The sequence below is a fragment of the Phyllostomus discolor genome, chromosome 7, assembly GCF_004126475.2.
Source record: "Phyllostomus discolor isolate MPI-MPIP mPhyDis1 chromosome 7, mPhyDis1.pri.v3, whole genome shotgun sequence".
Classification (NCBI taxonomy): domain Eukaryota; kingdom Metazoa; phylum Chordata; class Mammalia; order Chiroptera; family Phyllostomidae; genus Phyllostomus; species Phyllostomus discolor.
The window spans coordinates 104476108-104493904 of NC_040909.2; the positions used below are offsets into that span (position 1 = coordinate 104476108).

At 37.9% G+C, this 17797-nt stretch overlaps 1 protein-coding gene across 11 annotated transcripts in view; it reads right to left on the reverse strand.

Moving 5' to 3' along the window:
* Positions 1-17797, reverse strand: part of EYA1 (EYA transcriptional coactivator and phosphatase 1) — a 295372-nt gene that overhangs the window by 264964 nt on the left and 12611 nt on the right. The window lies entirely within an intron of this gene.

A 17797-nucleotide genomic window follows, 5' to 3' on the forward strand; every position in this document is an offset into this window, starting at 1 on the left:
TCTTCCTCTCCAGCTCTCTGCTTCCAAATTTCTTGATCCTAACTCTAAGAGAAATAAATTTCATGTGTCCTTTTATAATAAAGGAAGAGTCTCTTTCTGGCTTTGTAAAACTATGCAGTTAACCACAGGCTCAAAACCAAGTTGAATATGAACATCAAAAGAACAGACTAATTAATTATGTTTGCACATTTTTCCTATTGATACAGTTCATACCAGGGCATCAGCATGACAGAAAAGTGCCAAGTCTAGTATTGTTGAAATCAGTGATGGGAAACTCAGAAAGTTATGTTAACCAAGACTTTTTTTTTTACACAAATTTGCATTCTACTTACTTTGAAGATTCTTGTGCAATGGGAGTGACTGTTGTAAGGAAAAGAATGAAAAGCAAACAAAAGCGTTTCAACAATAGTCCATTGAACATTACAGCCTCTATTAAAACTATAACTGTATACTCTAAATACTCGCAACAAGACACTTTGCAATTTAAACTTCCTTTTGAAATTCTAATTTTTCTCTTACTTGAAAAGTAATAAATAAAATAAACTAAGTATATCTCTACTTTGATATATTACATATCACATAGAACCTACACAAATACATACCTTTCAAAGAATGGCATTAATAAAATTTGAATAAACAGGGATCATGATATATAAAAATAATTTCCATTAACTATAATAATTATCTCCTCTATACTCTGGTTTCTCTTCAGAGCATATAAATCTTTCTCTTTTTACTAATTGTCCCCTCTATAGATCACGTGGCCTTTAGGTAGTTACACAGAGATGAGTATAATGAATAGAAATGACCTTGAATCACAAAAGTACTTTTTGGTGCCTTTCCCAAGGTCTATAGTTTGTCTTTTCTCATCTCCCTCCTGCCCTCCTTCTTTCATTGAAGCAGTATTAACTGAATAGCCAACTAAGTGCCAGGCAACAGTGATAGGCTAGTGATTAAGGCACAGGACAGGAAGCTCCTCCAAGAATTCACGGTTCATTCATTGGAAGAGCTGTGTAAATAGCTAGTTGTAAATTAACTTACTAAGGGCTACAGCAGAGCGCTGAAAGGATCGCAGAAGAGAGAAGACAACTAGTTGGAGTTACCAAAGTAGACTTCAAATAGGAGTTGGCCTTTGACTTCAAAATAGAAGGTGGAGGTTTTTGTGCGGCAGAGAAGTGGGCACAGGCTATGTAAAGCCGAGAAGGAAACTATGGCTTTTAGAATAACAACAGTTAGTACTGTTGATCCTTAGCCAGTTCATGTAAATGATTATTTTTTTCTATACAGCTGAGCACATTTCTCTGATCTCTACTATGTACTTACATAGAGTTTTACTTCTTATTACCAAACATGGCTTACCTCAACTTCCCTCCCAAATTCGGTAACACTGGTGGCCCCAGTCGGCTGACACTTAACCCTCTCTATTTCCTTCTCTTCCAAAGGCTATTCCCCTCAACTTATCAAAGAGCTGACATTTTTGACTCAGACTTTTACTAAGTTAAAGAGCTTGAAGATGATGGAAAGGTGAAGAAGGGACAATGCTATTGTCTCTCTCTAACATCTAGGAATAACCTGAATGTCACTTCCCAACAGAAGAACACTGTCTTCAGAGGTTTTCCTTATATTTACCTGGTACTTTGGCTTTGGAAGAGCAGTGGATCAAATGGAAAACTGGTGCAAAAATTAAAGATGACTCTCAGAGAAATGAGGTTTGATCCTTCAGCAATGAGAACGTAAAATGCCCATCAACCCAATTCAGAATGAGCAAGCCAACCTGACACCAAACTGAAGTAAGTAAAATTACAATCTTGTTTTATTTAAATTAAATTGGGACATACTTCACCAGTTAGAGAATGACAATTACCAATAACAGGATTGGCATGCTCGTGGCCTCATCAGTATATCAATTATAATTCTCCAAAACTGTAAAATAAAGCCTAATTTCATAATCAGTTGGCATCTACTACTAGACAGAACTGTTAAACTGTATTATTTTGTGCTTTTTTCTTAAGTACACTATGTAAGTGCACAATTGCACGATAGGTGATATTGAATATATTATGCAAGAAGAAGCATTTCCTATTTGTATCTTAATGAGCAGTTGATTGGTTACCAATTTCTACTTTTAATTCATTTTTTTCACTAAAAACAGAAAGGGTACTTTTTTCTGTGACAATGAATATCAATCTACAGTATAAAAATGAATCTATTCAGAATTACTTTGACTACTCTGACTTGGAGTCTAAAAGCATCAGAAAGTCCTGTGCTGTAGCTTATGCAACAGTCTACTTTAAAGATCTAATGACTCCAGAATCTATTTATCTTCTTGAAAATTAGACAAATATGAAATATCAACTCAGTGCTTCTAGTAAACTAATTTCGTAGAGTAGGCTACTTTAAATTACAACCTCCTGTTTGTTTAATAAAATTAAGATTAAAATATAGCAATGTTTTTAGCTGGCAATAAATCATAGCAATTAACTTTCTCTTTCGAAAAAATACTTAGAAAATGACTCAGGTGTAGGGGATGAAAATACAGATATGTTGACTAAAATATATCCCCTGTAAGATTTTTCTAATGGTATAATAATTTCGATTTTGCCAGTCATCTAGGGCTAGTAAATAAGCTTCTGCTCTATACCTTAGAACTTTATTCTCAGTCTGGTTGCCTTCCTGATTACTAAGTCTTTCTAAATTAGAGCAAGCAATTTCTCTTTGTTTTACCTAATATTTGAAAATGGCAAAAAAAAAAAAAAATTCCCCTGGGTCACTGAAAATTATCCTTTCATTCCAGCCGCCTGTTTCAAGTCAGTCAAAACATTCCAGACTTCAAAAGGAGGCTCTGCCTTCTCAGGCCATTTTGGTATCCCTCTACGGTTGGCCTAGGAGGGATCGGTTATTTGGATAAATTAATTTCTGGAGCCTGCTGGCCTTCTAGAAGACCTCAATGTCTGACTGCAAATTAGTTCTACCGAACATGAAGAAATCCCTGGACAGGCTAGAAGAAATAAATGGTGATAAAATCTAATACTACAATGTTTGTAATGTGATTTTATTCTGCTATGTAGCTTGTAAGCACTGTTAATGTTGAATTAAATATTTTAATTTTTTTAAAGGGGCTATAAAAGCAGAAAATCAGATCAGTGTCCAAGTCACAGCAAAAAAAAGGCTGCAAGCCAGCTTCAAAATAAAACTTCTAGCAGGAACCTTTCATGAGAACATACAAAAATGTCCTAGTTTTCCACCACATCGACATCAGAGATACAGACCCCCTTGCCGGCACCCCCTCCTTTGAGACAGGAAGTCACGCAGTTGAATTATGCTTTAGCAGGGCCTGTGAATAAACTGTTAGGCCTCCCTGAGTAGGAGGTGTGCAAGTGCCTAAAGAGAGCTTATCCTGAAGGAAGAGAGGTCCCCCAGCCAAAACTAACAAACAGGGCCCCTCAAGCGGAACAATGGTCCAGAAAACTCAGCAAAAAAGAAAATAAACTTCATTGGCAGTTTGTTTTTGACTGTTAAGAGCTTAGCTACAACTCTATCAAGATTTTTAAGAAGGTAAGAAATTTCACACATAGGGCATTCTCACAGCTGCTTGAGAGTTTAGAGTGCAAATGTATCATCTTGTCTTGCCATGTCTAATCCACTTTAGGAGATACTTGTATCTTTTCTTTCCAAAGTAAACAGAACCACACCTCTGAGAAAGAGATGAAGAACTTCCTCTCCCCCTCCACACCCCCAGGCACAGTTCTGCTTGAGTGAGCGGAATCTAACTCCTAGTCAAGTTGGGCTAATTCTAACAAAGAGGGAATGAAGATTAGAAAGAAAGACTGAAGTTGGGGACATGTTTTTAGACCCACAAATATATGCATGTATATGTATGTATATATATGTATATGTATATATGTATATACACATGCATACAGATATCAAAGAAATGAACCTAAAATATAGTACCTTCAAGAATTTTTAAAAAAATTTACATAAGGAATCACAATTAACTGTCTTTGTAGTTAGTTGCAAATATATTTCAGTTCCCAAAGATCAATGAATCTCAACATGTATCTAAATTTTAAAACAAAATTAAAATATTTATTTCTAGACTGAACATAGTAAATTAACAATTCTCATGCTATACTTGGGTCCCCTCTTTATTAAAAACATTATTTTTTTTAACTCAGATTAAGCCAGCATCATTACTTGGATTTGAATCTAAGAGCACATATACAGTAAATTAGTAATAGATGAAAACAGCCTCAACAAAAAATGAGAAAAAAAATATTTAAAATGGCTGATTATGATGTTTTCAGCCGTATCCTAAATTTGTCCTCATCTCACTCACCATGCCATGAAGTGACATTAAGGCTAATAAGATGGTCATCTTTGTGAGGTTAACTCTAAATTTAACTAAAAATACTCAAAGATTAATATTTTGAAAAAATGTGGAACTACAAATAAGAAGGGACTCTTGTATATGTGAAGAAACAATGAAAGACAAAAGACTGTTCAAAATGAAGACTTCACCCCTAGAATTCCCACAGAAATTTGTAAAAGCAGGATACATGGAAAAGCAGGCATTTATTATCTGGAGAAATTATTGCAGAATTCCTCTATTTTGCTAAGATTTTAGATTGGGGGAAATAGGGTCTGCTGACATTTTTTTAAACTATCAAAATCTAAACATACCCATTTTTCACTAAATCCACAGAAAAGTTAGGTAATTGCTTTGTGTTTTCTACACATTTCATAAGCAAGGCTTTTCTTTCAAGGCTGCATATATTTTCAAAGGTTTTTTTTTTATTACCTATTCAATAAGAAATTAGATTTCCCATTGTAAGATCAAATTTGTCACTATTGATCTGAGCTTCTGATATAAAGAAAAGAAAGAAAAGAGGAAATCAGAGAAAGGAAAAAAAAAACAAGATTCTTACTCTGAGTTCTTTTATAACCTCTAAAGCTTGTATTATTTTATTATAGGTCAATAAGTAAGATATTACAAAGGATGAAAGGACTTTAATACTATATTTGGGGGCTCACGGAAGACTTGAAAATGGCAAGAAATAGCGGAAGTATTTCTAATATGTGTGTGCATTATGGGAACCTTTCTGAAAAAATATAGAAAGGTTTCTTCAAAATTATATGCTAACCCCAAAGGAACACAGAGAGTATTATCAATTTTGCCTCCTTGAATGTGGGAAAATGACCTTGGTCCTGAGAGCCCCATCTGCTCTCTTTCATTAGGCACTAGGTAGTAAATGTGGATTCACTAAGTCTCAGCTGTGGAAGGGATCTGGGAGTAGTCCACTTTCATGGATTGCCATGCAGTCTCCAACAGCTTATCACCAAGTACTATGAGCCCAGGCTATATGTGCAAAGTACTTAGAACATCCCTGGCTACATAGGGTGATAAATGCCTAATAAATGTTATTGAATCTTAGTTGTAATATGCACTGAACATCTCCAAGGATATAAAGCTGATACTACCCCACAAAGTCAGCCCATTTCATCTTTTCCCATAAGACTACTTGTGGACTTAAGAACTGTTATCGAGCCCTGGCTGGTGTGGCTCAGTGGATTGAGCACCAGTCTGCAAACCAAAGGGTTGTCTGTTCGAATCCCAGGCAGGGCACATGCCTGGGTTGTGTGGGCCAGGTCCTCAGTAGGGGGCACATGAGAAGCAACCACACATTGATGTTTCTCTCCCTATCTCCCTCCCTTCCCCTCTGTCTAAAAATAAATAAATGAAATCTTTTAAAAAAAGAATTGTTATTGATTTAACAAATATACAATGTTTGGAGAATTTAGCTATCAATACAAACAACTTTTTTTGGAAACAACTTTAAAGGACTCTTTGATAATATATCAATTTAATATGCAGTATATATATTTTGTTTTTTAGCAAAACATTTAACATCTTAAAACTTTAAGCTACAGGGATATAGCTTAATTAAAAAACTTTCTTTTTTTACATTTACAAATTCCTTTAATATTATATACTATCTTTTCTCAACTTTTAAGGTAGGTAAGAACATTATAAGATTTTTGGGCCTGGTCTTCCAAAGTAATACCAAAATTTGTTCAACTGTTAGCAGTATATGTGGAAGCCACTAACTTCAACTAAAATTGCAGTAGATCACCTTTGTCCCAAGAGGTTAAGGCAACCTGCAGAGGGACTCCAATGTGCTGAGGAATGAGGAGTTCACCACACACTCTCATGGCATACACACGCGAATTAGCCCAGTTACTTCTCTTGCTGTCATGGCTGATGGTTCTGTGAATCATAGTCCTCATTTAATATCACAAATAGACCACATGTTCATTTGAAGTTTTTATTGGCTATACTGTTTTAAGACGGCAGCCTGACCCACAGTTTGAATTGAAAATATAGAAATATCACCATTTAAATAAACAAACAAACAAACAAACTGTCTACTAGGAAAAAATAAAATAAAATAAAATGTAGAAGTATAAGGTATGTTGATTTTGATCAAAATCTGTCACTGTATTTAAATAATTTTCCCAGGGCAAACAGAAAGATATCTGTTTTTTGAAAGATAACATGCTAGTTGCTTATGTTAAAATATAGATTTGATTTTGTTAGTCCACAGTAACTAGTGAGCACAGATTTTTTTCCAAATAATTTGGAATCTGAGCAAACCATTAATTTTAATGTCTAATGTGAACTTCTTAACAAATGAACTTTAATGAAAGTCAGCTCTATGGATGAAATTATTTGTATGTTGTTTGGGTTTCACCTCACCGCCAACAGTTTCTTATTTTGAGAACGCAAGCGGTTAAATGCAGGCATAGCTAACCAATTATAAACATTTCACAGGGAACATAATTTCACACACCCAAATGCAGAATATTCTTGAACTCATTTTTAAAGCTACCCAGCTTACCAGATGGGGCCAAGTTAGTGTACAGAAACTTGAATAGACAAATCACTAAAAAATCACTAAGGTAAGCAGTGCAAGTAAAAAAAGTAAAATGTGTTTTTGGCCTTTTGCCTTATTCTAAGAAAATCTGTCTCTTTATGTAAATGGAAATTAGATATGGGATTTAAAAAATTGATAATAACCTAGCTCTTTAATGACATTTTTAGATAATAATATGGCATTTTTTAATTTTTGTAAATATACCAGTACTGTAACTGGTGTTGAGGTTATTGTTTGATTACTCTCAAAGCACAATGTTTTATTGTTAAAGACATCCCAGATGGTCACACACTGAAAGGAATACAGCACTGTCATTAAAGAAAGGAGTCATATATCAATGATTTTTGATACAATAAAATTTTGAGAATTTCTAAACATCAAAATAAATTACCATAAGTTGTGGGATCCCTGAAAATAATTTTAGTTTAACACATAATTGAAGTAAAAATAAGTACAAGTGAATAAACAGTTGCCCACTTTATCATCTGTACAGCCCAAAACTTAGTTTCTCCTGCATCCCCTCACATTATGCACATCATATTTAAAAACAAAAAAATAAAATAAATTTAGTAATTTAATAAAGATTTTTTTGTCCTTTATGTCTTACAAAAAGAGAGGAAAATTGTTAAAGAAGACATGAAGTTATTTTTTAAAAATATTTTATTTATTTATTTTTAGAGAGGGAAGGGAAGGAGATAGAGAGAGAGAGAGAAACATCAATGTGCGGTTGCTGGGGGTTATGGCCTGCAACCCAGGAATGTACCCTGGCTGGGAATCGAACCTGGGACACTTTGGTTCCCAGCCCGCGCTCAATCCACTGAGCTATGCCAGCCAGGGCATGAAGTTATTTTTTTTAAGTAGCAGCTGGAAGAACACACAGGCATTCACTGTTTTTCAAGGTGTGCTTTTGATAAACACATAACGTGTATGTGTATTGCTACATTGCTTAATAAAGCTATTCATGTTCTCCTTTTGGTCCTCACCATGATGCTGAGACACGCAGCACTGAAATGCCCTCCCCATGTGAGGGATGAGGACACTGGCTCAGAGATGACCAGAGATGTGCACGCACTCAGGCAGCAGGTGGACCAGGCCTCCAACACAAGCCTTCAGCTGCCTGCCAAACCCATGCTCCCTCTGGCACCCCCACAGTATCTACTGACCTCAGCTTAGAAGAACACAAGCTCAGTTACTGTTTTATTAATACAGCACAGCAGTATATGTTCACAGCATAACATGAATCTAACTTTTAAACATGATGAGAACATTGGTCATGTCTATGTTAATTTTGGATTTGTGAGACCTTTTAAAAAATGTCAAGAATTCCTTTGACATATAAACAGTAATTGATCTAGTTTAGCTTTGTAGAGCAGTTTGCAAAACTTCTGTAATAAATACAGTTTATTTGCAAAAAGCATATGAAAATTTGGTATATGACTGTCAGTTTATTTTGCCCATCTACTTTCCTATAGGTGAAATTAGTCTATATTTTCTTTGATAATCCTATTTTCATAAAAGGACACATTAAATAAACCTCATCCTCTGCTCGAATTATCAGAAATTTTCCATTAATGGAGGTCCTCTTAATGAGGTGGCACAGCAGAGGTGTGTGTTTTCAGCGTACCTCTGCCTTCACAAAACCTGACAAGCAGGCAGCGCTGAGTGTGATTCCAGGCTCTTTCCAAAGGTGCATGCTTCCCTGGTGCCACGAAGAAGATAGCTGCCAAACTAGCACGTGTGAAGATCTCTCTCTGCTTATAATTCTGCCGCTCCAGGAAGTTGTGTTCAGTCATCATTCATTCATTCATCCATCCATCCATCCATTCATTCAACCAAAATATTTTTTCACATCTACATTGCGCAAAATAAAGAGGGCTGAGTGTCAGAAGAGCGTGGTTATTTGCCTCTCACGCTCTCTGCCCCAAAACAGCTCACAGTCTAGAAGGCAAACAAATTTGTAAATTTGTGTGAACAATGCAAAATGGTATAAAATATATGCTAATTAGCAGTTCAAAGCACTTATTGTATGAAGATGAGAAAGATCTGCTTGGGGGAGAAGAGATAAAGGTGAATAAATTGACACCTGAATGTACTCAATGTGCAAAAGAGAGAAAACCCCCCAGTGACTGACTATATGAAATGCAGTAGAAAAATGAACTATATAAACTATATTTATATAATTACATGTTATATAGTTATATTAAACAGGGGTGTCCAACCTGCAGCCCATGGGCTGCATGCAGCCCAGGATGGCTGTGAATGGGATCCAACACAAAATTGTAAATTTACTTTAAAGATGATGAGATTCTTTTGTGAATATGTATCACAGTGTATTTAATGTATATCTCAAGACAACTCTTCTTCTCCCAGTGTGGTGCAGAGATGCCAAAAGGTTGGACATCCCTGATTCTGTAAGATATATAATATCCATTTATATAATTGGTTACATTAGATATCAAGCTTCACTTCTGTTCAAAATACTAAGTAACAATAATTTTAATGCAAAAAAATCAACAGACTCACTGTATTAGTTATCTACTGCTGTGTAACAAATTACCCAAAACTTAGCATCTTCAAATAACACACATGTATCATCTCACAGAATTTTTTCAGGGTTAGGAGTCTGGTTGCAATTTAGTTAGGTGCTACTAGATATTAGGGGCTCTTATAAGAAGGCACCTCTGCTGTCTGCTGGAGCAGCATCCTCTGACTGCTGGACTGGGGTTGGAGGATTGACTTTCAAAATTCCATTCCTGGTCACGAGGGCCTCTCCACAAGGCTGCCTGAGCATCCTCACAACATGGCAGCCTGCTTCCCCCAGAGTGACTGATTCACACTAGCTTTTAGGGCCTAGTGTCTGCAGTGGCATACCATCATTTCTGCTCTTTTTTCTGCTTATTAGGAGTGAGTGAGTCACTAAGCCCAGACCATGCCCAAAGGGAGGGGACAGCATCAAGGGACCCCATCTCTTAAAGCAAGGACTGTTAAAGAATTTGTGAACATATTTTGAAATCACAACACATTCTGGAATGGTATACAAAATGTAGACATGATCTTTATTCATATTTCAAGCACCTTTTTAAATGAATCATAAGAATATTTATATAAATAAAATTATACATGAACAGAAATGTGGGGAACAAAGACCTTCATCAAAGTGCCAATATAAAGCTATACTATGAGCTCTGCAAACAATAATGTTCATTGGCTGACGGATGAAGAAGGTTGCCAGAGAAAGAGGCCAGGAGACCTTAGAAAGGTAAAGAGGCATCATATTGGGTTCAGATGCGGTCCTGGAACTGTGGAACTGAATCGCCAGACTGCGTGCTCAGCGGGTTCCCACCGATGTTCGGCTTCTGTGATGGGTCTTCCTGCCCAGCCCTTGGGAATCAACTTATGTATTTATTTGTGGTGTATAAACTTTATTAACTTTGATGATCTAGTACAATATGGACACTAACTGAATCATGTTTTGTTAGGACTAGAAGAGATCTCCTCAGTTCTTCATTTTACAAAAGAAGAAAATGAGGCTCAGAGGGAGAAAATAAGTCAAATCCAAGATGACAGAGCCGGACTGATGGGAACAAAAGGAGGAAGCTTGAAGGGGCGGCGTGAGATCAGAGCAGCTGTTGAACCGCCCCCAAGTGGACGAGAGACCAGGGTGGCAGTCTATCTACAGTTCACCAACGTCTTCCTGCGGGTCTGCTGTACAGCAGCTTTCATGCCACAACTGAGGACTTGAGACATGCCACAGAATCTTCTAGTGTGCAACGCCTAAAATACTTACTATCTGGTTCTTTACAGAAAATGTTTATGATATTATCACTATATTGAAGTGCCTTTCTTATTCTAGCTGATACTTCTGGTGATTACCATCATTCCTAACAGAATTGTAAATCAGGAAATTTTTTTTTCTTTAAAGTGTTTAAGTTGTCTTTCTTACCTGCAAATATCAAAACAAAATAAAAAAAAATCCAAAGTCTGAGCATTTTCCTCAGACAGAGAGATCCATGTTCCATCACTGCTAATTGGTCATATATCTGCGGTCCTGACCCCCACTGGGATTTGAGCTCTCAGACCCCTGCACGTTAAGAGTGCCAGAGCGGAGGCAGGCCACAGTCAGTGAGTCTGAATGGTTAAAGTCCCTCTTTCCTTTCTTTCCAGCATCTGCCACAAGCAATTTTCATCCTTGTCACACTCCATGTGTTCAGTGCCTATGGCCCAAGTGAGCCGTGCCAGGACATAAGATTCCGGCCAGCTCTGATAAACAAACGCTTACTGAGTGCACATAAAGGGCTTGACATGGTGTTGGGCCCTGGAAATATAAACAAGTCACTGTCCTGGCTCTGGAACAGTTTTCCTGTCTATGTTTTATTCTTTACCTAAAATACCTAACCACTAATTCAACTGATGCCCAATTTGAACTTTGACAGCCAGTCTCCTCCAAACCCTCAGATCACATTCCGACTTTTCAGTGTGCCCAAGCCAGCCCTGCCTGTTCAAAGGCAGACTTTGCCTCACTCCTTCCATCATGGTCTCACAGCCCCAGTCATAATCTCATCTTAACCCTGTGACTGTACCTACATTACAAGTAAAATAAGAGATAGCACCTCATCGCACTAGTCTAATCAATTTTAAATGACAATGGTGTTTCTTTTTCAGCACTTGCTATATGTGTGCCTGGCACCTTTGATGTTAGTTAACAATAGGAAATGCTTAAGACAGCACTTACTGTGTGTCAGGCACCATTTGAAGTCCTCTCACTCATATGACTTCATTCAGTCTTCACACCAGCCCTGTGATGTGAGTTATTAGCATCATCCGGTTACAGAAGAGGAAGATGGCCCAGGAGAGGCGCACAGACGTGCCCAGCTTCCTGCAGCTAGTGGGGATCGCAGCTCACAGCTCAGACCCAGGTGTTAGGCTCCAGAAACTACTCTTATTCATCAAATGTCTTTCATATATTATTTTTAATCATATAATCATGCAAGGAAGGTACTATCATCCCCATCTTGCAGATGAGGAAGAACTGAGGCTGAGAAAGGTCAAGGTGCAGGCCAAGTGCTGAGCAGAGACTGCAGCACATACATCTGCCTCTCAATGTACTATCCTGTCTGGAAGGATGCCCCACGGGCTGGACACCAGTGACTGTGTAAACTGCTTTGCAGTCTACAAAGCACTTCGGCAGATCATATCTGATTCCTTCATTACAGAGACCCATAATATAGATATTATTGTTTCTATTCATAAAAGTAATATTGAGGCTCAGAATTTGACATAAGCTTCCCAAGTTCCCATAATTAATAAGCTGTGACTCACAACCTCGATTCTGCTTCCACGCCAGGGCTTTCTTCATTGTACCCACCTGTTTTTCCTTTTTCAAGTTAGTATCTATTTGCTATGTACCCACTGCAACCAGTTTGGCTCCAGCTTTAGGCTTTACTGCCTAGTCCTGAAAATGCAAAGTGACCCTGCTCTCAGAAAAATCAAGGGAGAGAAGAAAAACAATATATTAGGGATACAATTTATAACTTGTAGTTAAACAAGGACCTTAAGTCATCAGGAAAGAAGTATATATATTCATATATATATATATATATATATATATATATATATATAGAAGAATATATATATATAGAAGAATATATATATATATAGAAGAATATATATATATATATTCACTGTTAGATATTTCAATGAAAATGATTAGAACGCAGGTGATGGCACATCAAGGGCTAAATCTCCCCATCTGTAAGATGAAGAAGCAAGACTAGAGCTGTGCTTTGAAATTGCTGCCTCTATTAGCACAGCCTGGGATTTCTTAAAGGGCCCTAGTAGCCACCTATTGGGTGGTCTGCCCAGCCCCTTCTCTGGGAACTTCCCTGTTTCTGTGGCTCCCTGTTCCACCAGCCACAGAGTCCTGACCCAAGCAGGACCTGTCCCAGTCCTTCCTTCTGCATGGTAGAAGGCCCAGTAACATGTCAGCCACAGTCAGCAGCCAGCACTATGCCAGAGGGTGTAGAAAAGCCAGTCTGCAATCAAAAAGAGGACTAAAAACATTACGGAGAAATATAGAAAGAAAACTGCCTGAATTCCCTGTATACAGTTTTTCTTAAGACTTGCCTCTTGTTTGCTTAAGTCAGCTCATGGTGAGTCCCAGTACTTGCAACCAGATAAACTGAAATTATTCAAGGGAAATGGGATGGGTAGGCAAATAGATAAGGTTTTGGGCCTTATATTCTTATTCGGCTTTGTTATGGGTTGAATTGTATCCCTCCCCCCAAAAAATATGTTGAAGTCCTAATCCCCAGGATCTGAATATCATCTTATTTGGAAACAGTGTTTGCAAGCTTAATCAAGATGAGGTCTCTAGGTTGTACCCTAATCCAATGTAACTAGTGCCCTTATAAGAGGAGGAGAAGAGACAGACCATGTGACAAGATCGGTGGAGATGGAAGTGCTGGGGCTTTTAGCCCTGGGATGCAGGAGCTGTTTGCAGACCTCCAGAAGCTAAGAAGCAAGGTTGCCTTGCAGGTTTCTCCCCAGTTTATGGAATGTTGTTCAAGCAGCCTGAAGAAACTAATGCAGGCTTCCAATAAGATGCTTCTGCTTTAAAAGGAAGGAAGGAAGGAAAGGAGGAAGGGAGGGAGGGAGGGAGGAGGGGGGAAGGGGGGAGGGAGAAGGAAGGAAAACGAATAAACCACTGGATTCTATACTTTTAAATTTAAGTTATCTAAAAGTATCATTTATATAGAACATCTCATTCATGATAAAGTTGAAAAAATTAAATCCTGATTTAATTGATAATTTCCCAGTTAATTTGACTATAGATATACACATCTATATCTATCTATCTATATATATACACACACACGTATATCACAGACTGGTATAACTACTTTTAGTAACTTCTGCTAAACAGTGTGCTTCTCTCTATCAATAAAATAAATATTTAATTCTTCCATTTTGCTTAAAAGTCTCTTTTCACTTTTAGAATTTTTAAGTATAGGAATAAGGAACATATGTATTTCATTTAATGGTTTTCTTGCAAAACCCAGCATCTCAGCAAAAGCTGCTGTTAGCATTTCAAATTTACCATAATTTAAAGGAGATGCAAGAGGCACAGTTTTAAGAATGCAATGGGGCTCTAAACATAATTACTCTAAAAAACTCTCAAATATCAGCACCTATAATTTTTGTAATGAAAGTAAATTAATTACATGCTCCTTTTAGAGCAGAGGTGTCAAACTCACTTTTACCAAGGGTCATATCAGCCTTGAGGTTGCCTTCAAAGGGCCGAATGTAATTTTATGACTGTATAAATGTAACTACTCCTTAACTAGGGGCAAGGAGCTCAGCACTGAGGCCAGGTAGAAACAAGGGGCCATGGTGGCTAAAACAAGGTGGAGGACTGATTTGGCCTGCGGGCCTTGTGTTTGCCACCTGTGCTCTAGAGTCTCAGGAGACCTGATTTCCCCTCAGCTGACAACATTATGACCGAACATAAGTTGTGTTAGTGACTGTAATACCTAACACAGGTATAATGGCTGCATTCTAAAATTCTTATTGTAGACTTGCAGGTGACCAGGTACTTTTTCATTTATGACCACAAGTATATTAGAGTTACACTGTACTTTTCAGTATTCAAAGAACTTTAAAATACCTGATTCCGATTGACCTACAGAATTGTAATTTTAAATAAGAAAAGGTAAATATCATTATCTCTGTGTTATAGCAAAGGAGACTAAGGCTTAGAAATCTGCCCCAGGTCATTTAATTAGCAAAAGTTAAAATTAGGTCTTCTGACTCTGAATCCAAGATGTAGTTTTCAAGAAACCAGACTGCCTATCCAATTCAGACATGAGATTCAGTTTTTTATATGGTGGGTTTTTAACTGCAAGCTTTAGAGCCTCAAGGAAAAATATAGCATTTAGTTTGTAATTTACTTTCTTTTAAGAAGATAGTAGCTACTTTTCTTATCTTGACATGACTTCCTTCTAGAAATCCTCAGAAACTAAAGGAATAGAAAGATGTAGCCATATCTTGATTGTCTGATGTTTGTGTTTCGAAGTTGTTTGTGTGGGAGAGGGCCAGCCTGGGCTCTGCTGAGAGAGTGGTGCAAGCTCCTCAAAAGGAAGCTCCTGATGAGGAGACAGAGGAGTGGCCAGAATTATCATGGGAATGCTGTAAAGCCCCATAAATTTCCTCATCTCCTTTTTGTCCTCATGAGGTGAATTGAGGAATGGACAAAACCTACAAAATCATAAGCTACTTCTTCCTAGAGGTGGAAAACACACAAGCAGCATTCCAGAATAAAGAAGGTGGGACTTCTGATTTATCACCTTCACCCAGTGCTGTGTCTACTCAGGATCAAAATGAGCAACTACTTGGCCTCTGCCCATGGTCCTTTGTCACATGATAGACACATCCCCAAAGCCCTGGTAGGGTCAACAGGCTACATGACAGAATACTGTACCTTGTGATGTTCAAATAATCTTTTTCCTCCCTTATGTGTCATGAGCCACCTCAAAACTTTCAACTTCAAAAATCACAAAGCATGGTTCCATCAAGATTAAGAGTGAGCACACCCTTGGTCAAAGGATTCCCACACTCTGCCCCCTGCTAGGCACTGAAATGCTGAGGAAGCTCCTCTTAGCCTCCCCCATACAAGACCCTCTGGGCTTCCCAGCTGTCATGGCCTAAACAGGAAGAAATGAGGAGGCTCCACTGACTCCTCTCTGCTCCCATCCCATACACTTCTGTCTATGGAGTAAAGAAAGAACCATGTAAAGTTGACAAAGAATCATTGTTTACAAAGGCAACAGAGATTCATAATACTATACCAATAATTGCACATGTAGAACAATACGGAGATGTTTTATAAACTGGCTTTGTATGCAAACCCTTTCAAAGAGTTGGGGGGGTTTAAATACTGTCTTTTATGAGGAAACTAAAGGCCCTACTCCTGTCAGGAATATGCTCTGTGAGGTAGAGTGGAAGAAAGTATAATTATAAAACAGCATTAGGCCCCAGCTGGTGTAGCTCAGTGGATTGAGTGTGGGCTGTGAACCCAAGGGTCGCAGGTTCGATTCCTAGTCAGGGCACATGCCTGGGTTGCAGGCCAGGTCCCCAGCAGGGACCATGTGAGAGGCAACCACACATTGATGTTTCTCTCCATCTCTTTCTCCTTCCCTTCCCCTCTCTCTAAAAATAAAGAAATAAAATATTTAAAAAAACAGCATTCGGTTTATTGGATTTCAAGCTCCTCATCTTACATATGCAGAAATTGAGGTTCCCATACAAGTGCTTAGAATATAGTTAATATTATTTAAAAAGAATTTATGCTGTGCAATACTATTCACCAATAAAAATGAACAGTGAATGATACACGTAACACTAAAGGCAGGTCACACAGACATAACGCTACCTGAAAAAAGGCAGAAACAAAAGAGAACACATTATCTGAAGATTCAGTTTATAGAAGCTTTGGAACAGACAAAACTGATCGAAGGTAAAAACCGCTGGAACAGTGTTTGTGTCTGGGGTCAGGGAGGGGTACTGGAGAGGTACTGAGTCAGAAGGGACCTATGAACTTGCCGGGGAGATGGAAATTCTAATTGTGATAGATATTGTCAAAATGATACAGTTAAGAGTACTACCTTCCAATGTATGTGAATTTTATCTAAAAAAATACTGTGGAAAAAAACCTGGAATCTTTCAGTGATGGTGAGGAGAGATGGGGGCCAGTAAGACAAAATGAGGATGGGGTACCACACATGCTTGTGTTCATTCTGAATATGGTGGAGACTTTGTTTAAGAAAAAGTTTTGAGGTACCCCTCGGGACTCCAAGTTGTCTCTAGTCATGTGGGAAAAAAAAGTTTTGAAAGATGAAAATGAAGGGCAAGGGTAAGTTCAGTTCATGTTTGGAAATATAAGTACTTCTGGTACTATTCCAGGTCTCCTTTCGATCCTTTATTTTCCTAAGTTATCTTAACATTTTCTTCTAAGTTCTAGGTCCTCTTCCAGTCTTGAACCTGTTTCCCCAACGTCCTAAGCAAAGGAGGAAACCTGAGAGCCTGAGGCAGTGAGCCTGAGGAGCCCACCCAAGGCTCTGCTCAGGGCCCTGCGTGCCTCCGTGGTCAGCAGGCAGGAGCCAGCCAAACTGCCAGGAAACTGCTTCTCCATTGCCGCAGTGTTCGCCCTTGAGAAACAGCCCTCCCTTGTTTTGTATGTCTGAGACGGCCAGATATCATTCAAGAAGAGAACTGCTTCCCTCTTCATGTAACAAAACAAAACCTCAAAACCATATGTAATGAAATTGTCCACCCAACACATCTTTTTGTTACAATAAGCTAAAAGAAATGAATCGTTATATTCTTCACCTATTCATTTCATTCTCAAATCTTAGCTAATGCTTTAATTCTTGCATTAGAATTTGCATAACATAAAATATCAAAGGAAATATTATCAGCAACCTTTCTTTACAGATTCTGTTAAATGTGCCAGGGACTTGTTAGCACACCAACCTGCGTCAATCTAAGTAGCAAAGTTACACAAAAGGGGGCAGTCGGGAGTAGTTATCAGTGAGTTTATTTTTCATTTATTTTATATGCACTACAAAAGTATTTTTAACATGATAATAAATTGAATGCCCCAGGCCCTAGCAGGAACTTAAAAGAACAAACAAACAAATTAAATAGGTTAAGTTAAGGGTGCTTTTCCTGGTCAGGATAAAAGCTATGCTACACGGAACAATCTGGAAGTGTTTGTGTGAACCACCTCACAAAGATGACTGAGGAGATCCATAAAATACCCTCTGTAATTGCATCCAGTATGACTGCAAAGTACTTTGATAGCACTT